This window comes from Lissotriton helveticus, chromosome 6 (assembly GCF_964261635.1).
Source record: "Lissotriton helveticus chromosome 6, aLisHel1.1, whole genome shotgun sequence".
Classification (NCBI taxonomy): Eukaryota; Metazoa; Chordata; class Amphibia; order Caudata; family Salamandridae; genus Lissotriton; species Lissotriton helveticus.
In genome coordinates this window covers 391,548,530-391,571,563 of record NC_136067.1, presented here as the reverse complement: position 1 = coordinate 391,571,563, position 23,034 = coordinate 391,548,530, and positions in this window count along the sequence as shown.

The following is a 23,034-nucleotide window of genomic DNA, read 5'->3' as shown; positions in this document are numbered from 1 at the left end:
AAAAACGATGGATTTGGGCCCAGATCTTTTGACTGGGGTGAATGTGTGACATTGATCCACATTCTGTCCATCACTGTTGTGTTTGTAATTACCATCAGGACATGTCACACACTTCAGTAAATGTTCTACCATTCTCATATACTGCACCCTGCCCATGGGGCTACCTTGGGCCTAACTTAGGGGTGTCTTGCATGTAAGAAAAGGGAAGGTTAGGGCTTGGCAAGCGGGTGCACTTGCCAGGTCGACATTGCAGTACCAAACTGTACACATACACTGCAGTGGCAGGTCTTAGTTACATTTACAGACTGCTCATGTGGGTGGCACAGTCAGTGCTGCAGACCCACTAGCAGCATTTGATTTACAGGCCCTGTGCACACACAGTGCACTGCACTAGGGATGTACCAGTAAATCAAATATGCCAATAATGGACTCACCAATCCATAAACACAATTTACAGGGAGAGCATGTGCACTTTATCTCTGATCAACAGTGCTAAAGTGCCCAGAGTCATAAAAGCAACAATAACAGGGGCCAAAACAAGAGGCGAAAAAGCAAAATGCCTGCGAATAAATCTGCTGGAAAAGCCAAGTCTAACACTATGGGCTCCATTAGGATGGTGGGTGGACTTTATCCGCCCGCCATCCTTGCAGGAAACGGGAGCACCCGTGATATGTGCGGGGGTCCCGCCGTGCACATTATGATGCGCCCGACACACTTGCGTCGCATCATGCATATTTAACATTGCGGCGGGCGGTGCTTTAAGCAGCACCCGCAGCAATGTTAAAAATGCATATTTTGCATTTGCATTCACAAAGAGGCAGGCACCACGCGGTGCCTGCTGCATTGTGCATGTAAATGCTAGGGGGTACCATAGGTATACCCAATGTGCACCCCTCACCCCCACCCTTCACCCTGGGGGCCTGCAACGGGCCCCCAAAGCAAAGACCATATGCCTCTCCACGGCGACAATGCCGCCGTGGAAAGGCATAGGACCGCAAGCATTGTAATATGGTTGGCGGTGTCTCGCAGCCACCGCCACCATATGTACGCACTTTTTCCGCCGGTCGCAAAGGCGACTGGCGGAAAAGCGGCGGACGGTCTTTCCGTCCGCCGCGGACCCCCCAGCCATCATAATGTGGTGGGGGGTCATTTCAGTGAGGATGGCGGGCGGATTGCCCCCACCGGGCTGGCGGTGGCTACCGCCAGCCGGGCGGGGGCTATCCGCCCGCCATCCTAATGGGGCCCTATGTTTCTGACATTATGTCTGCCTATGGTATGAACAATGGATTAAAGATTTTATAATACCAGAAACTTCCATGTATGTGTTGATGTGACATGGTTGTGATCCTGAGTTAAACATTGTTTACATTCAACATATCCATGCTTACACACGTAGCTTGTTTTGGCATTGTAAAGCTCACATTGGAGTACATGTACATTTCTAGATGTGAGAGATACTGCAGGAGGCAATGGGTTTATGGCTAGTGTATTTATTCGAGAGAACAAGGAGAAAATAAACAATTTTCAAAACCAAACAGGAAAACCATAAGTGCAGAAGTGAATGAAACCATAGTTGTAGCTGCCAAATTTTCTGAAGACTAAAGTCCAAAATACTACTCCAATCAGGAATTTAAAAGTGCCCAGAAATAGTCCGCAAAGTGAATGTGTTGCCCAAACCGGAGGAAATTAGGTGCAAGGTATTTTACTGATGGTGGTGGATGTCTTGCCATCTACACCTCCTGGATTTTTGGGTGGATGTCTCCTCTTGCAGGGAAGGGGTGATCTGCTGCTGCTGAGACAGGGGTGTCTGCAGACGTGTCTTCCTCTGACAGGGCCTGCCTTTCTGTGACTGACACTGAAATTGAGGGCCAGGATATAGTTGGAACATAGGAAAAGATAGGTGGTGGTGGAAATTCCCTGCAGAGGGAGGTGCTGATGTCCTGCAACACACACATTAGCTGGCCCATATTGGGGTTGTGGGTAGCCTATTTCTGGTGTATGTGCCTCTGCAGCTGCTTCATCTCCTAGTTTTCCTTTAGCTCCTGGCCCATCATTTCTTGGTAGTCCTGTTAGGCTCCCAAGACTTTGCCAATGGTGGCATGGGTGTGAGTGGCCCTAGTGGACTCACTCATCGAACCCACAATTATCCTCCGACAAACCCTGCCCACATGGGCCTGTGCCCTTGGCCCACGCTAGACTCTCCCACTGGGTCCTGTACCTCCGTGACTGGGCTGGTGATTGCCACCTCAAAATCCGAGACTGGAGGGCACAAGTTGTTAGTGACTGTGCTAGGTACACAGGTTGGGGTGTAGAGGTTAGCTAAGATGTTGCAGATGGTGTGGCAGGTGTTGTGGGCACAGTGACACCCTCTGTTGCAGTTTGCCCAGACTGACCAGATGTGCCAGGATGGTCATCCACATCCACATCTCCAGAAGTGTTGTATCACTGAAGACTTCATCTAGGGGTTAAGTGGGAGTCAAGCTCTGGCCGGTGCTGTCCAAGATCGACATGTTGATAAATAGAGATCATTGTTATTGATGGAAGTGTGATATCTGTATCCCGTTTGTGTCAGTAAGTAAAGACCCAAGAATTAATAAAATTGATACAAATTAGTATTGTGATCCATTTTTGTGGTAATTAACTGGTTTACAAGACATTTGGAGACAGTCAATACTTATAGTGAAACTGAGAAGCTCTTTAGATGTGCTGATAGGTTACATTTTAGATTAAGGAACAAACATAACATCTTCCAAACATTTAGGGCAACACAGTGTAGAAGTGACATGTGTATTTGACCATTCCAAGGCACAGTTGTGTACAATATAGGCGAACACGCAACTTGTTATATATATTTAGCATTGGTCATCATGTGAGCAGTGCAGAGTCAATTGGTCATCTTCCTCTTCTAATCAGCTGAATTACCGTCATCCCTTACATATATCTGAGGTACACACTTGGCATGGTATCACTCATACCATCAGTAGTAGAAGGGGAGGAGGAGCCGGGAGCCGAGCGGACGTGGATCGTCTCGGCTCCCGGTCCACGAGCTGCTCTAACCCAGCTCTAGGCTGCTACAGCCCTTCTTTTTGATCGCTCATTTTCCCCACCTGAAGCGGAGCGAGTGGGGCATTTGCGGAGCAACAGTGATCTCTCCTGAGTTGGCGGACAAGTTCGATCTACCTGAGGCGAAGAGAGGGCAGTGGCGCTCAAAATGACGGGCGGCACCTCGCCGTGTACTACACCGACTGCGACCGCCGCTGGGAGGTAGGATTGCGACCTGCGCTCCCCCGGCCACCCGAGACTTTCGCCGATTTTCGTAGCAGCTGACGGGACATAATATTATCCAGCTTCACTTTGGCGGCGACCCCCACCGAGGGAATCCTCCCAGCGCCTGCCTGACTCCAAGATGGCGGCCGGCGGTGACCTTCAGACGGCGATCGCCGTTTCCACTGGCTCGCCCAAACCTCTCTCTAGCCGCCTGTTAATCCTGCGGCCGTCTCTCGGATTTTCTGGCCTCCCTCCCGACCTGCTGCCGGTTTGGGGCCACTGCCATTACCGGAATGCCCTGCGGTCCTGCAGCACGGGCTGGATCTCCGGATCACTCACCCCTCCCCCCCACATGGCACCGGTGTTGTGAATGTGCCATGCAAGGCTGCATTGCTCCCGGAGTCCATACTGCTTGCCCCCCTGCCGGCCCGCCGCCGATTCCCACACATCTTCCAGGGCGGTTGAATCCACACACAACCCACCGGCTGCCGTGCCAGCTCCACACGGCCAACGCGCGACCGCACCAACAGCGTCAACACGGCCTTCACCACCTTGCGCACCCTCACCCCCACCGAGCCGGCTGACCGCAAGCTCTCCAAGATCAAGACGCGCCTGCGGCTGGCCTCCAGCTTCATCTCCCACCTGGGCTCCCACCTTCTCTCCTGGACTTCTTTACTTTTTGTTCTGTCCTGGCCGCCATTTTGCTGCTGATTGCGGACAGTTTTCTCTGGACTCTGACCCTCCATCCATTCCCTCGTCCTTTAACCCTTTTCCCCGTTGATGATCCTCAACTGTTTCTTCCCTTTTCTGCTTTACCTTCTCTCCATACCCTTGCATCCCTCCCAACCTCCCTTTGTGCTGTGACTGCATCCACACTTATGGAACTCTGCTTTTTTGTATATAGAAATAACTCTAATCACTAGTATATGCAGTAGACCTTTGTACCATCTACCGTTCCTATGTGACTCTTGAAGTATATCCAGTCATATCCCTTCCCTATGTTTGCAGAGATAACTCTAATCACTAGTATATGCAGTAGACCTTTGTACTCTCTACCATTCCTATGTGACCCTTAGAGTATTTCCAGTCATAATCCTTCCTTATGTATATAGAGATAACTCTAACGACTAGTCTCCTATGTGACTATTAGAGTATATCCATGTGTATCCCTTCCCTATGTATATTGAGATAACTCTAACGACTAGTCTCCTATGTGACTTTTAGAGTATATCCATGTGTATCCCTTCCCTATGTATATAGAGGTAGCTCTAATGACTAGTCTCCTATGTGACTCTTAGAGTATATCCATGTGTATCCCTTCCCTATGTATATAGAGATAACTCTAATCACTAGTATATGTAGTAGACCTTTGTACTATCTACCATTCCTATGTGACTCTTAGAGCATATCCAGTCATATCCCCTCCCTATGTATATAGAGATAACTCTAATCACTAGAATATGCAGCAGACCTTTGTACTATCTACCATTCCTATGTGACTCTTAGAGTATATCCATTTGTATCTCCTCCTTGTGTGACTTTACCTCTTGTACATTTGCAATTTTTTCTGTTTGTATCCTTTATGTAACACATGTAATCCTAAGTCCTTATGTTTTCAACTGGTTCTTATGTAAAGCGCTCTGACACCTTCGGGTAAAGTTCGCGCTATATAAAATTGCACAAATAAATAAAATAAATAAATAAATAGTTTAAGTTGATAAGACCAAGACACCGAGCTATGTAGGCAGCCATGTCCCTGAGTAGAGCATTGTATGTAGATTGCTCAGTCCATGAGAAGTGGAAAATAGTTATAAAATGGCTGACAAGAGAGTATGTGCGAAGAATACTATTGCATATTGTTTAGAGTTACAGAAACAAGGCCTCATAGTAGTTGCAGTCATTGCAATCTCTACTTTGCCACACTTGACCAATGGGTAACTCCATGAGAAGTGAAAAACAGTTGTAACATGGCTGACACGTGAGAATGGGCAATCAACACTATTTCTTCTTGTTTTCTGACACAGAAACATGGCCTCATGGCAGTTATATTCATTTCTATCTCTACTTCCTCACACTTGAAAAATGGGAAACTTCAATGAGAGGTGAACATCATTTGTAACATGGATGACAAGTGAGTATGGGCAGACAACACTATTGCATCTTATTAATAGTTACAGAAGCAGGGCCTCATGATAGGTGGAGTCCTTTAAATCTCTACTTCCCCACACTTGATGAATGGCTAACTCCATGAGAGGTGAACATCAGTTGTAAAATAGCTGACAAGTGAGAATGGGCAACCAACACCATTGCATCTTGTTTAGAATTACAGAAACAGGACCTCATGGTAGTTGTAGTAATTTCAATCTTGACTTTCCAACACTTGACAAATGGTTAGTTTAATATACTTGTTGGCAACATGTATTTGAGAGGGACCATAAATTTACATATTAACACATATCATGGGTCCTGGAATTACATGTTTATATGTAATACACTTGCAGACACCATTCCAACATGTGGCATGTAAAGGAGATTGATACATGTGATCTTATATGCAACAATATACATTATCGCTGACAAACCAACATCTCTGATACTTTGAGGACAGCATGTTAGGAAAGTAGACAGACAACACAATAGTAAAAGCAGAGTTGAAAGCAAACAGGGCATTGAGGTATTCTGACAGTTAGTGAAGTGTAACTAACCAGACTCCACTCCCCTAGCTAGTCTTGTCAAGAATTCAGAATGCAGGATGACTAAGACTATCTCCTCCCAGTAAATGGGGCACTGGGAGGGCCACTGTGAGTCCCTTGGTGCTTGAAGGCCAGGGAATGCACCTTCACCTTCAGGTCATTCCACCTTTTCCTAATGTCATGCTGTGTGGGTAGCAACAGCATTCACTTTGTCAAATATCCTGTCCCACATTTCCATTTTCCTACTGAGAGGAGTATGTTGGACTTGGGCTCCAAACATTTGTGGTCTACTCTTGTGATTTTATCCACCATGACTGACCACTCAGCCTCTGTAAAACGTGGATTTTTGGGGTGAGACATTACTGCAAATTACACTAAGACACAATGAAGAAAAAACACCAGGGGATATTAGGGATAAAAAGAAAGAACCCAAAAAGGTTGTACAGCATGTTAAATGGGATGATGGAAAAAAAGAGCTGCCTTATCTCAAAAGACAAAACGGTGGTGCGATTGAGAAGCAAAGGATCATGGTCATGGATGGAGTGTGTTTATAGTGTGATTTTCAGGTATGTCCACTTAGACAATGAACATTAGCTATGTACTCTTTGAATCCATCCAATGGGCACTGTTGTGGTGCTTTGCTGCGAGCATACTGCGGATGTCTACTGGCATTGGGGAACCACCAACAGTGTAACTGAGAATAGGCTCCGCTGGATGTAGTGGCCCTGATGGTGATGGAGTAGCATCGCCTACATTGCAGACAGCCATGCCTCAGGCAGGAAAAACACTGTTGACACAGTCACCATTTCAGGCAGTATTCTTCCTAATACAGCAGGTGGAAGACCGCCAGCACAGAGGTCTTCTAGGGACCACCACCATGGTGGTGAGGTGGTCGGACCAGCAAACTCGTAATCAGGCCCTAAGTTATTAATAGTTTCTCTTAGTGTCTAGTAATAATAGAAATCTGTGCCCGTAACACATACTCAATTCACAGGTAAATTTCCCACAAATTAACAAGATTAAATATAGGTGAAGATAATGAAGCCACAAATGGTGGTGGGACCAAGATTGATCGATCTGACATTGTGGGTAATAGAAGAAATTGGTTTGATTAGCTTATACTGCTCCTTGATATAAAATCATTATTTTGTGTGCTTAATTTCAATAAACATGTTTTGACTGGTGTGATCATCAAAAGCCATATTTTTCTATTTTTTTGTTGGACGTCGGCCTTTTCAGTGATCAGTCTGGAATAATGCTCTATTTTGAGTACATTGCTTCTCTGTATTGGGTGCAAAGGAATGATTCTTAGTAGTTGATGGATAACTGTAGGAATGAAGTGTGGCAAAGATCATGAGGAGCATAGAAATGACTCGGGCTCAAACCATTATATCACATATATTTCAAAATGGTTGAATCGAAGAAGACTAAGATGAATTTATAGACTTTTTGCTTGGCATGGGGTGCACTTATATGAACTCTGCTTGATGACTTTGAGAGATATTGAATGGTTCACTGGTTTGATTTGTCATCTGTAAAATCCATTTTGCATAAAGGAGTTGTTTACCATGGTCATCGCAGTATGGTGTCTCTTTATTGTGACCATACAGCAAGTTCTGTTACTGGACCCAATAAAACTCTCAGATGATAGAAAAAGCTCCCAATTTTTCTGTATGTTTAAGCAATATTCAGCATTACACCTCTTAATGGTTGATGAAATACTCTTGTTGATCCTTTCTTGTTGATGTGCTTTTCCTTCCAATTTGTTGAGAATAGGATAAGTGCATTGCTTTGTAAATAGTTTGGCCATATTTGAATAATGAATTTGACTGCTTTTATAATGTTTTTTGCTAACAATATTTATGAGCCACAAACGGGAAACATCCTTTACAACGCAACTTTTACCACGCAGTGCCTTTACGACGCAACTTTTACAACGCAAACCATTACAACGCATTGCGCTGGTGGGTGCTTTAGGATAGGGAATAAGTTTAATTTACTATCCAACACCTTCCCTAGTGTCCACGGGGACTGGAGTTGGAATAGTAAATTAAACTATTCACTATCCAGCACCCCAAAGCGCTATGCGTTGTAAAGGTTTGCGTTGTAAATCCATGCGTGGTAAAAGCATGCGTTGTAATGTCATACATCTGCCACAAACATAAATGACTAGGATAATCCTACATTTTTACATTTAAACCTATTTTTCTGATGAGTATAATCTATTTTACAGTTCGTTAACCTATGCATTTTTTTGTATTAATCGAATTTATTTGCACAATATTAATTAAGGCTAAAAGTGTCAGATCATTCCCCTTGTACAGATATGTGTAGAGGGCCATGATTGTGATATGAACAGTTGTGATTTCTGTTCTTTACATGAGTCTCAATAAAGGGAGTTTTATGGCACTGAAGATATCATAACCATGCCTGGTGAGAAAAAAGAGGTATTGTCACCCAAAAAAAACAATAATTTGAACTAATGATGACTCTTCAGAAGCATGTCTTAAATTATCACAAACTGAGATTGCATAAGGCATTTGAATTGCTTTGCAAATAGTTAATCAATGGATTTAATCTGAGTAAGGCAGATAATATGTCCTAAGTTATAGAGATAGATTGTGAGAACATCTCCAGGTTGTGTTTTGCAGTCTGTGCACTTCTAAAAAAACACACACAAATTGGAATGTGAACCACTGCTATGTGATAAAGATCTTCCAATGTAAGAAGCATAGTCATTCCCAAGAAACGTCTTTGAAATAAATTGCTTTGCCAATTTCATGAATGATAAACGTTCCTTTTCCAAATGCCACATAGAAGCATCTGATGACAACATATTCCTGAAAATATATATTTTTTTAATAGCAGGAATTTGGTATATTGGAAGTATCAAACTCATACAAGGCTATTAGCCCTAATGCATGTCTTATATTTTGGGTGGGAGTAACCACTAAATAAATGTACATGCCCTAAAATTTTCATGAGCCGCCTGTTTTAATTGCTGCTTCTCGGGTTTAAATCACCCTTCAATATGATATATTCAGGCCGAGTTATTAGTGGAAGGCATATTTATGTTTTCATCCAGATAGGTCAGTCAAGCTCCAGCGTACCACTAACACCAGAACAGTAAACGGGTTCAAAGAAATCTGCAAATTGTTCTTGACCCAATGGTGAAGACCAAGGGGTCCATTAGGATGTCGGGCGGTGGCACCACCGCGGTGGTGGCGGGGCGGAAAAACAGCTTTTTCCGCCCGCGAGCAGAGGAACTCACGTCCGCCACATTGGGATAGGTAAACACAGGTCATTTCCTGTCTGCCGCGGAGCGCCGCGCACCACCATCAAAGTGCGCCCGCCACCGCGGCGGCGGGAGCCTATCGAGACCCTCCGCCGCGCCCGATGACGTCCGCCCCGCTCGACAAATTAGGATGGCCCAAACAAGCAGACGCACCGTAGCAGAGACACCGCACAGCTGAAGCAGGCGGAATGTCGACAGCGGAGCAAGAACACCGAGACCCGCCATGAACCCCATGGACCCAGCCCTCCACATGCATCCGGTCATGTACCTGCTGCAACACTATCGCCAGATGGGCCGCCGCGGACGCCGCCGCAGGTACGCCACTACACATATGCACCACACAACACACATGCCGACACAGGGCCCAAGCACCACACTGGCATCCTGCTGGGGGGCACAACACATCCACATGGGCACCCACACATCACCCACCTCACAACAAGGCACCCCACAGCATCCGGAACACACATCATCCGCCAACCAGCAGAAACGTTCCGGCCACGGTCACGTCACCGCCGCGGTCAACACATGCGCACTATGCAGAAGGCAAGGCCACACCAAGGTATTGGCAGGGCACCAACATCACAGGGACACACCACCCCAAACCACACTGCACCCCACCCGAGCTAGCCACAGGCCAGGTGCTTATCCCGTGCACCCCCATGCACACCAACAAGCACTGTAACAACAAGCACAATACACACACACTGCAACACACAACACACAACCAGGGACACAGGCACTGCAGGATTGGCTGACAAGGAACACACAACACCAGTGCACTCCCCACAGCCCACACAATTGCATACAATCATCCACACAGGGCAGGACAAAACAAACAACAGGCATACAACTCCTGGCTGACACATGTGTGCCTCACACCATACAGGGGCACACATGCATATACTACAAACTAACACCCTTCCCACTGCACACCTCTGCCACACCCAACACCACACATGTCATGTAAGCCATGCCACCAGGACTAAGGGCCAACACAAGAAGACCATACACATACATGCCTGGGCACACAGAAAGGAAAACACAAACATACCTCATGACATCACAGACAGCTACAAAACCACTGAACAGCTGCACACCCTGTGCTGCCAGTGTCCCCAAAGGTGACCTGTGAACAGTGTATGCAGCAATAGCAAATCACCAACAAGAAAACTGCATGGCCTGTAAAATAGCCATCACAGAGTACAACATCAGCAGGGCCAGAGTGGACTGAAGACCCTGTTACCCCTGTCTAAAAATCAGATGGCCACAAAGAGCCTTGCAATGGTGAACTGAAAAATAGAGCATGGTACACAGTCAAGCAAATGCAAACAAGAAAAGGACTTTAATCAGTAAGGAGACTGATAAAACACACACCAGAAGTATCTGTATTTATTCGTATATTGCACAGATGTAGCAATACAACATTAGTAGACAACAGCAAGCCACAAAATCATGTACAAATGGTAGAGACTATGCACAGGTCAAACACAAACAGGAAGGGCAGAGTCTATGGCAGGTGACCCAGCAAGTACATGAGTGACTGCACAGGGGAGAGAACAGCACATCAGAGCAACAGTCCCAGAGTCCTTGGCAGGGGAGACAGCAAGTACATGAGAGGCTGCACAGGGGAGAGTACAGCACATCAGAGCAACAGGCCCAGAGTCCTTGGCTGGGGAGAGTACAGCACATCAGAGCAACAGGCCCAGAGTCCTTGGCAGGGGAGAGTACAGCACATCAGAGCAACAGGCCCAGAGTCCTTAGCAGGGGAGAGTACAGCACATCAGAGCAACAGGCCCAGAGTCCTTGGCAGGGGAGACAGCAAGTACATGAGAGGCTGCACAGGGGAGAGTACAGCACATCAGAGCAACAGGCCCAGAGTCCTTGGCAGGGGAGACAGCAAGTACATGAGAGGCTGCACAGGGGAGAGTACAGCACATCAGAGCAACAGGCCCAGAGTCCTTGGCAGGGGAGACAGCAAGTACATGAGAGGCTGCACAGGGGAGAGTACAGCACATCAGAGCAACAGGCCCAGAGTCCTTGGCAGGGGAGAGTACAGCACATCATAGCAACAGGCCCAGAGTCCTTGGCAGGGGAGAGTACAGCACATCAGAGCAACAGGGTTAGCAACACACCCAGGTTGCAAACAATGGTCTTGACTAGCACACCTGTGTGGGGCACAGGCGTATGAGGGTGTTGACAACTCACTCCTGGCTGTCATGCGGACTGGGACCTGGCTGTGTGTCAGGGACAGCAGGCCCACTTGACTGGTGTGACAGAGGCCCATGTGATGTGATAATAACAGGGGTGCCCTTCCACTTTTTGGAACATGAAATGGCTTCCCTGTCTTGGGGTTGATGGGAAGTGGTGGTGACACAACAGGCACACACACCAACTGTCCCACATCAGGGGCAGACACTGGTGCTCCCTCTGGTGATGTGCTTGATCCTGCAGAACACTTGGGCTGGCTACGCCTCCGGACCACCTTACCCCCTCTGGAAGGTGTACCCCCTACAGTGCCCACCTTCCCACTCCCCCCAGGGGTGGTGTCTACAATGCCCTCCTGTCCCTTCTTGCCAGGGCTGGTCACAACACTGCCCTCCTTTTCCTGAATCACTGGCCTGGACACAACACTGCCCTCCTTTTCCTGAATCACTGGGCTGGTCACAACAGGGCTCTCCTCTGCCTCAATGACTGGGCTGGTCATAACAGGGCTCTCCTCTGCCTCAATGACTGGGCTGGTCACAACAGGGCTCCCCTCTGCCTCAATGACTGGGCTGGTCACAACAGGGCTCTCCTCCACCTGCCTCGATGTACTTTGTTTTGGGGTTGATGTGGTGGGTGGTTGTGTCCCTGTGCTCTCCCCAGGTGTAGCCATGACATGCCACACATCCTCTGTGGGCATAGGTGAGTCCATTTCTGGTGATGCCTCTGCATCATGTGAGCCTGATGTCTGCCACAATGATCTTCTGGCCTTGCACTTCTGTGACTTCACCTTGTCTGTGCATATTGGGGGGGGGCCTGCTCTTCTTTGGGGATGGAGTCTGTGGACGGGATTGTTTGGTTTGGGTCTGACCTGTGCTCCTAGTGTTGTAACGTTTAGTTGACGTAGGTCCCAAGTGGTCACTATCATCTGATGTGGCCACTGAATGGGTGGACGTCACAGGCACCTGAGCTGCAATGGGAGCATGTGCCTGTTGGAGGGCTGACGTGACTGTGGCTGACAATGACTGGACTGAACGGTGCAGCCCACCCACGTCAGAGTGTATGCCCTCCATGAATGGTAGAACCTGGCCTAATTTGTTCTCGTGGGCACTGAAGGCATTGAGCAGGGCGGTCAGGCCCACGCAAAGTTGGCGCAAGAGCTCTACGCACTCTGCACTGAGGGCAGCAGGGGGGACAGGTGCAGGGGCAGCGGTGCCACGTGTGAATGTTACACGTCCCCTTTTAGTAACCCGGATACAGCCAGCACAGAGGAAGTGGATGGGAGGCTGGGCAGTGGACGCTGGGAGTCAGATGCTGCAGCAGACTCCCCATCCCCTGTGCCTACCTACAGGGACGCATCCCCGCTGGCATCAGATGAAGTGGTACTCTGTGTCTCAGCCACAGATTCCTCATGCACACTCCTGTCACCCTCAGGAGCGCTGGTGTGCTCAGTGTCACTTGGCTCAGTCTCACTCGCCTCCGCTGCCGCTGTCATGCTGGTCTCGCCACCACTTGTTTCAGGATCATGTACCGCCGTGGTGTCTTGAGAATCTGCATTAGTAAGAGAAACAGGGTTGTGTAAGTGTCATCATCTGGTCACACGATTTCAGATCAATGCAGCACACTAGAGCTACATGGTAACCACCACACCCTGCAATCACTGTGCATCTACACCCTATATAGACCACAACAATGCCTGTCATGCAGACAAACTGCCATGAGTGAGGCATGTCCATGCCACACAGCACTACACCCTGCCCATGGATGGTGTTCCCCCAGCCCACATTGACCTGCCCCATGGACATGATGTAGCCACAGCACACATCACCGTTTACAGCCCTACAGGGAACCAGAGGGGACCACACACACCTGTATTGACTACACATGCCACAATGCCAACTAGGCCATAGCAATCACCATGTGCCAATCAGGGTTCACATTGTCGTCGGATATGTGGGCCTCAACTGTAAAAAGTTCAATCGGGTCGGGGACAATCGATATTTGCCCGGCAGTATTGCCTCTGTGACCCTCTAGTTATTTAATCAAATGAAGAGGCAGGCGCTGGAGACTGGAAAGCAGGAAACAAGGTTTTTTATTCTCTCCGGAGGAGAACACAACGAAACGGACAGAAGGTAACGTTCTGAGGTGCTCTAACTTATGTTTGAGGCCTGGCCCCTTATATACAGTGTTTGTGGTTTTTATTACAGTTTACATACATGTGACAAAGCTTTGATATACGGAAAGACATTCCCGGAATCCCCCTTTGGGGCCCGTTCCCACATATTTACAGTTGAAATCCCCACCCTAGTCATAACAGGTGATGAGTATCACGCAGCTGGATATTCCGCCGATTCACGGAATGTGGGGGGTTTGATCGGGTCTCATGGAGTGGGGGCTTTGATCAACCCGGGGATCCTTTGATGGGGGACGCTTTCTATTGTACGGGGAGGGGCAAGGAATGGTATCGGCAGAGCTGGGTGTCGGCCTGGGAACGGGGAAGACAAAACGGGCACACGGGGAAAAGGGGGTTTGCATCTAAGGGCCGGAGATCATGAAAGGGAAGCAGGGAGGTGTCGCGCTGGGAACAGGATGGGGGCCTGGGGCAGAGCAGCGCCGAAGAGGGGTTTATGACTCAAGGCAGGTGCAAGCAGGGGGTGGTCAGCGTGCAGGCTTAGTGAAGGCGAAGGGCTATGTCAGGGGCCAGCGGCATGCAAAAGGGTTCGTTCTGATCGGGGCATCAAAAAAATGGCGGGCGCGCACGACAAGAGTGTGGCATCAGGGGAAGAGGCAAGATGGCGCAGATAATGTTCACCAGAACGTACTAATTTTCAACAGTCCTCCCTTTAACATATTCAAGACATCTTGCTGGTTCATTTTCTACTTGGTTCTACTGTGGTGAGCATGAGAAAGAAAACGGTAGGAACCCTAGATGAAAAAGAGTTGTAAACAATACATTTTAACATTTCTAGTTTTAGGAGGTGGGCCTATTTGATAAACTTTGATAAACTTGTTCAGCAGGAAAGTCATAGGAATGAAATACAAGAAAACGGTTCTGCAGCGAGAGCAGCAAGTACATATCATAACGCGAACTGGCAGGTTATTACATATTTCAGATTCGGATTGGAGCAAGGATCAATACAATGGCGGCTGGGAGAGAAATGAGGCATAGCAGAAACGGTGATTGAGGATGTCAAATGTTCGAAGTTTACGAGTTCTCATTGTTCTTTGTGGTCTTTCGTTGGCGCTGTTGAGCACCGGCGGTGGAGCTACAAGTCCAGCTTTGTTCTAAGTTCTGCGTTGCAGGGCACGACCCTTTCCTCGCGTTTCCGGTCGAAAAAGGTCCTTTTCGCCCTGTGGCCTTTGAGGTGATTGTCAGAAAGTTCGGATGGAAGAAGAGAGTACAAAACAGTCCATAGGGTAGGTCAGAGGAAAAAGGGGGGATGGAGCAAGGCCAAAGTAGGAACAAACTAGGGGAACGAGAGACTTCAAGTAGGCGGGCGTGTGACCGAATTCAGAGAGCGGGGACTTGTCGAAAGACACTGGATATCGAGCAGGGGCATCAGGTCGACCCTTTCTTCTCATGTTGTCGAAAACAGTGCCTCGTCCTGCAGCTCTTTTCTGTCGTGGTCTCGCCCTGGCTAATGTCGCAAGTGTTCCTTAGTCTGCAGTCAGGCCTCGTGCTCCCACATCCGGTCCTTCTCTCCTCCAACGGCAGTACCCTTAAACAAGTTTGAAAAGACAGTCTTTAGTGAATTTGCAGATGAAGATAGTCAAAAAAGTCTATTTCTCTCCCAGCTCCAGGCAAAGAATGAAAAATGCCCGTTATTTTAGTGTTCACAACTGGCATATGAATGACCGGTGACGGGTTCTGTTGGATTTACTATGACTTTCCTTCATAATTATTTATTACAGGCATGACAGTTCATCTGATGGTAACCCACCCTTGTGAGACAAATCCGGCGAAGATATGCCGTTCTCTAGAGTTTTACATTTACAAAAGGGTACAGTGAGTCGTCAACATGGTACTACACAGGTATTTTGCTGAGAGACGAACATGGCTAAATATTTCCTTTCTATCGGTGCATCCTGCTTTGCAACTACTGCGGGGTTCAGTTTGATGATTTCTTTACCTTGGACTAGTCTGTTAACCTTGTAAAACATCATTCTGGGTCCTACGTAACCTTTTACAGCCCGATTACTTAATTAGGAAGGACAGGGGTTTATGGGAAACAACCAGGGACATGGGAAACTGGTGGTAAGGGCATAAATCGACCCATCTCTCACAACCGGAAATGGGGGGTAGTTTCATAATTCCAGTTTTTGGGCGGCTGATACAGGGGAGGTAACAGGGGTGATCATTTTTCCGGTTTTGGGTATTGCGACAATTCGGGGAGGGGAGGGTCGCGTATTCTGAGGTCCTTGTTTTATACCATAGGAGCCGTTGACATGTAGTTCCCTGATTTCGGGTCAGATTAGGGAACCTCTGTCGTCTTACCTGTCCTTTCCCTTACGGCCCAACCTCGGTTCATTGACTTCTAGCGGAAAAGGAGAGGTAATGACGCGGCCTCAGGGTGATTGTATTAAAGGCAAGTTTTTGTGCAAATACTGACGGTATTTGAAGCCAATTAGGTGGTGTGCTAGGGGTGGCAGTCTGCCAATTTTGGGGCTAACCACTCGGAAGAGCGGGAGTGCAAAAATAGAGGGAGAGAGAGAGAGAGAGAGAGAGAGAGAGAGAGAGAGAGAGAGAGAGAGAGAGAGAGAGAGAGAGAGAGAGAGAGAGAGAGAGAGAGAGAGAGAGAGAGAGAGAGAGAGAGAGAGAGAGAGAGAGAGTGCAACGGCAGGCTAAATAGTACACGTGCAACAGAGAGGGTGGCAGTGTATTCAAGAAAGGCTATTTAGTGCATTACACAGTAAAGGGCATTCACGGGTCTGTGTTAGAATCTTGTAATCATGCAGTTTGAGCATTAGACAGGGTAGAGGGGACGTGCTTTGAGAAAAGGAAAGAAGAAAAAAGGAGGTACCATTCTGTCGCACTTTCTCGCATTCTCGGTCCTTCGACCAGTTGGGTCAACGCCTCAGTCACACACACACACATTCTCTCGTAGTTTCGCATCATACGTGACATGGGTTCATTCGTCCGGTCTGGTTTAAGGGTGATCACTTTCTATCAAGTTGTGCTAATTTTCCGGGTCTGTTCGATACGTGAGTAGTTTGCAGGCGTGCTTAGACACCACCTTGCGGTGCTAGTCCGCTTCGTGTATTAGACATGGCAAGGCTTCAGATCTTCGCCACACCTCGGCTGTGATCTCTGACGTAACCTGCAGAGGGAGGAAAAAAGGGGGGGGGGTGGGGGAGACAGCATTCGCGCGCATTCAAATACATGGATTCATAAGTCCTTTACTTACTTCTTACTCGTCTTTCCTCCTTGGGGCAGGGTCCCCGGGGATATGGTTTCTGGAGTCGAGGGGGGGTAGTGTGTTCATGTAGGGCGTGTGCGGGGAAACATAAAAAGGAAACCAGAGGTGCCTAGTGCGAGGTATCTAGTCAAAGGATGTATCTCACTATCGGGGTCCTTAAACCTCTTTCAACGCTGTGGCGTTCTAAGGTTCTTCGGTTCTTGGGTCAGCTCCGTTCCCTGATACTTTGGAACGTTGTACTGTCTAACATTTACATTATTTCATTTCACCCTCCTTTTACATTCCCTCATTTACACCGTTCGTTTTACCCATCCTTGGAAGTCAAGGTCTTCCTCTACGCGAGAGTTCACGAGTCAGTCGCGTACTTTGAAGGCGGAGTGTCGTGTTGTCGATCCGATCCGTCCTCCAGGGCTGGGCAACCATCTTCTTTTAACCTTAAAGAGAGAGCAGAGTAGGGTGCACAGAAAAAGGACTTTCCCACCGATCCCACATTTTTAAAATAAAGCATGCAATACCCGTCCATAGTTTCAAAGACTTTATTTTGCAAAATCATTTCAGCATATGGATTATGAGGGTGCGGTCGTATTTGGCCGGTCGTGGCAATGGCTAAAGTGCGTACAGTGGGGGGTGTCGTTTGCAGCAATAAAAACATCGGAAGGTTTTACTCATTCATTTGTAAGAAACTAAAACGTCTATTAATTGGCTGGGGGTTCGGGGGCATTTATTTTCATAATTTAGAAGCATAATCATAATAGTGGTAATCAGATTTCCTATATGCATACCGTACGTGAGTGTCGTAAATGAGGTTTACATCAGTTATAAAAAATATAATACATTGTACATTTGTAATCAACATTTGTAATGGGGATTCTTTCATACTGTTCGTCGAGTGAGTTCTCCTTGTCTTTTCTAGCCAAGTGTACAAAGGATCACAAAAAATCTCAGAACATCAAGTTTATATTAGTGCGAAGGAACACCACGAGGTGTTCGTAAGTTCCGATTGATACCAGCGCCATTTTGGGCGGGGCCGGCTCAGTCCGGAAGCAGCATCAGGGGAAATGTTTCCCATTTACTGGCGGTTTGGACCAGAGTCCTTTTCGGCAGTTCTAGAATTCATGCTAACAGAAGGAGTGGCAATGTCATGTTTGTTTCGTTGGTGAACAAGGCAGCCGTCCCTTACCGGAAACCTGCAAAGGCCGAAGGTTCCGCCGGGGACCTTTGTAGGATCTTCAAGGCTGCGGAGATGCTGTCGGAGATGGGGGCTCGTGCTCCAGGGGGCAAATGTTCGAGTTATATTGCTGGTCAAAGTTACTCTAGTGGCCGGGGCCCGCCTTCCAGCGGACCCAGACGCCATTTTGAGGCCCTACAGGGGCCACTCCCGTCGAGTTTGCAAGAGTGGAAGAGACCCTTCGGAGTGAAAGGAAGAGGTCTCTGTTTTGTGAGAGCGGGACGTTCGGCTGGGGTGCGGCTGTGATGCCCCCACCTGGGGGCAAGGGAGACTCGTTCGCATCGTCTCCTTCTCCCAGTGTACTCCATGCCGCTCCTTTTCATCGCCCCGCATGAAGGCCTCTCCGCATCCGGTGTTCCCCAAGTGCCACCATTGTACGTTCGGTGCTGCGCAAGTACTGGGGTGCCACCATTGTACGTTCGGTGCTGCGCAAGTACTGGGGTGCCACCATGGTGTGTTCGGTGCTGTGGAAGTATTGGCACCATCGCCTGACTGGGGGTGTTCGGCGTCGGGCCGGGGGCTGGGAAACCTCCTATCGGTGGAGGTGGGAGAGGCTCGTCCGCGTCGCCTCTCCCTCCCAGCCCAACTTGGACAAGTTGTTGTGGAGGTACGTGCAGGACATCCCGCCGTCCAGGACTGCTGCGGCTGTGACGGAAGAGAAAAGGAAGAGGTGCCTCGTTCTCCTCTGGACATGTGGCGGGACTACCTTAGTCTTTCCAGGCCCGTTGCGGCCGGCCAAGGAGACATGTGGCGGGACTACCTGCAAATGCCCAGGCTGCGGGCTCCTGCCTCTCCTCCGGCTCCCCCATACGTTAAGATTTCCTGACCAAGAGTTGGCGGCCGGGCTCGCCTTATATGGGTTGCCGTTGGTTGGGCGTAGCCGTAACCCTGCCCTACTTTGGAAGGTTCCAGAATGGGGGGGGGGGGCGAATGTTCTGTTTGACTTTCATTTTCTACAGTTTATCGTTATTATTCCTTGTTTGTTGTGTTAAATTAAAAGTTCAAGTTCATTAATGGTCTACGGATTTTGTTTTACCATTTCTTTCTTTCCAGGTTGCTTTTATGCTAAGTTTCTGCTAACAGAGGTCGAGTAACACGGAAACACGTGTAGAGGGATGACGCAGATTTGTACATTACATACACACAAACTCAGACGGGGGACAGTACAAGTACGACATACAAAGACCCAAGACGAATATAAAACAGTTATTGGTCATAATTATCTCTTTCTGTCTGTGAATTTGAAACGAGGCTGGGTTCCCGTCTTGACATTGCCCGACCTAGGAGAACGTGAGCATGCCGCTGAGATTTTCCTGGCGAAATCTGTGCCATCGGGCATAATCAAACGTGGTGGTTCTGTCTGGTCTGTCTATGTAAGTCGGGTTCTTCTTTGTCTCGCGCCTTTTCTCGTACTGTCGGTCTGTCGTTCTTGTCGGCCCTTTGCCTTTACTCACGCTCAGTAGAGTCGGGCATTGGGCTTTCCAGTGTCCGACATACCTACAAAAAGCGCATTGGTCTGACCCTAAGTCTGGTCGTCCTTTGCATAGTGTCGGGGGATAAGTTGTGGGTAGCGGTGTCCTGGGGTTGTCCTGTCGGTATATTTCTCTACTTGGTTTGTCCTCGTCTTTTCTCTGTCGTTTCGTAGCCTCTCTGCGCCACATACCGAGACTGTCGAGCATAATTGGCGTTGTCTTATTATTTCGAAGGGCTATTTCTAACGTTTCTATTTTATCAAGGTCAAAGGATCCTGCCAGTGGCCACTGTTTGTCTTGACTCTCTTCGGTATACCTGTGCCATAATTTATTATAAGCTATGGTGACTAACCCATAGTTTATGAACATGTCCTTATTAGGGGTGCCTTCTAATGGAGCTATATGGTCCACCTCTAATACGCGGTCCGGACTAAACAGGCTATTTATCAGTGGGGAGAAGACAGACATGACGGCTCGTAACGAGGGACTAAAAAGTCAGCACTGCCTATCTTATCACTAGGTGCAAAGACCGTACAGAATATTTCTATTCAACGTTGTTTGCAGGCAGTGAATACCTCATGGATCGAAAAAAAATATAAAAACCAAACGACCAATAAATAACAATGGGGAGAATGAGTAGGTCCGCAAAGATCTGCGTTACCTACCCTTTTCACTATCTGCAAAAAGGGTGGTCTCTTCCCTGCTTGCAGACAGGGAATCTCCAGGAAACAATAGTTTTGCGAACAACAGTTCAGTTTCAAGCAATTATTGAGTGGGGGAGAAAAAAATAAGCACGGCTGCTACCCTACCTATCCTCCACTGTTTGCAAAGAGAGAGAGAGCCTGTTGTTTCTCCGTTTGCAGACAGTGAATCTCCAAATAAAAATAAACAGAGCAATACTAGTATTTTTGAACAACCAAACAATCAAGCAAATTTTTCGCAACTTGTCGTGGTAACACGACCTTACCCGGACCGCATGGACAGTTTCTTGTCTTCCGAATCCAGCGCCCGATCGTCCTCTTTTTCTCGTATTTCTCACGGCACTCCTGATGGTTCCCAGTCAGGACCGTAGATCACTCGAGAGAGGTCTGTTCGGAACTAGTGAAGTTCGGATGATCGGCTGCCAGACGAGGGTCTATTGGGCAAGAGCTCTCCCGATCGTTGCAGTCGTTCACTCTGTCGTCGGGACCTCTCCCACTGGATCCACGAGTCGCTGATGGGCCCCACGCTTGGGACGCCAATTGTAAAAAGTTCAATCGGGTCGGGGACAATCGATATTTGCCCGGCAGTATTGCCTCTGTGACCCTCTAGTTATTTAATCAAATGAAGAGGCAGGCGCTGGAGACTGGAAAGCAGGAAACAAGGTTTTTTATTCTCTCCGGAGGAGAACACAACGAAACGGACAGAAGGTAACGTTCTGAGGTGCTCTAACTTACGTTTGAGGCCTGGCCCCTTATATACAGTGTTTGTGGTTTTTATTACAGTTTACATACATGTGACAAAGCTTTGATATACGGAAAGACATTCCCGGAATCCCCCTTTGGGGCCCGTTCCCACATATTTACAGTTGAAATCCCCACCCTAGTCATAACAGGTGATGAGTATCACGCAGCTGGATATTCCGCCGATTCACGGAATGTGGGGGGTTTGATCGGGTCTCATGGAGTGGGGGCTTTGATCAACCCGGGGATCCTTTGCTGGGGGACGCTTTCTATTGTACGGGGAGGGGCAAGGAATGGTATCGGCAGAGCTGGGTGTCGGCCTGGGAACGGGGAAGACAAAACGGGCACACGGGGAAAAGGGGGTTTGCATCTAAGGGCCGGAGATCATGAAAGGGAAGCAGGGAGGTGTCGCGCTGGGAACAGGATGGGGGCCTGGGGCAGAGCAGCGCCGAAGAGGGGTTTATGACTCAAGGCAGGTGCAAGCAGGGGGTGGTCAGCGTGCAGGCTTAGTGAAGGCGAAGGGCTATGTCAGGGGCCAGCGGCATGCAAAAGGGTTCGTTCTGATCGGGGCATCAAAAAAATGGCGGGCGCGCACGACAAGAGTGTGGCATCAGGGGAAGAGGCAAGATGGCGCAGATAATGTTCACCAGAACGTACTAATTTTCAACACAACCATCATGGTGCATGCAAAATAGACAGACATGGTCTAACACTCATTAAGTGGACACTGCAGTTCACCACAATATGGACTCCCCACACCATCACAAAGAAGAGTGACCATGTGTACACAAAAAATCTGTCAAGGACTGAGAACTGCATGCATGAGCAGAACAGTAAGGCCATGGTGGCCCAATGCCTCATACAGGCACACATCACAGTCGCCACTCACATCACATATCACAGCATGGCAACACACGCACATCACATGTGTCACAGCTGCCACAGGCCCTGTACACATGCATCCACTCCCAGACAAACACTCCCTCCCAAGATACTCACCATCTCTGTCTTGCTGCTGATGCCCCTTCAGACGTGCATCCAGGTCTGGATTGGTCACTGCCAGTATGCGTCCCATCAGCGGAGTCATGGTGCGCCGTGCCAAACACCCTGTGCGTGGTACCATCCCCAAGGTCATCTCTGCCACTTGTTTAGCCAGCCGGCTGATGTCGTCCCACCTCTTGTGACAGTGTGTGTGTTGTCTGTTTGATAACCCCCTCCACACAGCCTTACGTTGGTGTACCTTAAGCTGCGGGTATGAGAGTAAAGAAGGGCAAATGAACAATTACACAATGTCAGATGTCAGCATCTATCATTACAGCAGCCAGACACAGACTCAGGACTCACAGTGACGTCCCTCCCTCCAGAACTGGGGGTACCCTCACAAGGGCACTCTGCATGGCATAAACATTAGTGAATGCATGCACACATTGTGGTTCCTAGTCCCCATGATATTCACACAAATGCATGATGCCGCAACACAAATGTATCGACAGCAGTGTGTAATTCAGAAATTGTACAGGGCACTGATGGGGCATATCTACTAATCAGTGTGAAGCAACTGTAGCATGTAAGTTGGCTGATGTTCAACGTTTGGCTGTGCAGCCACTGAACCTACTCTGTGGGTCACACTGACTCTGAGCGTTCACTGTCCTGGCATCTAAAAGGCTAACAACCGTTGGTTCTGTATGCCCGGGAATGTAACACACCCCACTCACACATATGAGTACAGGCCTAGGAAAGAGTCACATTGCAACACACACACTCCCTCGACCTGGATACAGCTTGTCTGTCAGTGTATGTCATCACCCCACATCCACAAGCATATACTGCAGCATCACGACTACACGTCTGACACCACCCTGCCCTACAGCTCCCTTCATGGTGACTTACCACAACAGTGGGACCACCAAGCAGCCGTGGTACTGTGCAAGCACCTCGTCCACAAGGACATCCAGCTCCTCACTCGTGAATGGACTGGCATGGATCTTATCTGTTCTTGACATCCCTGTGGATAT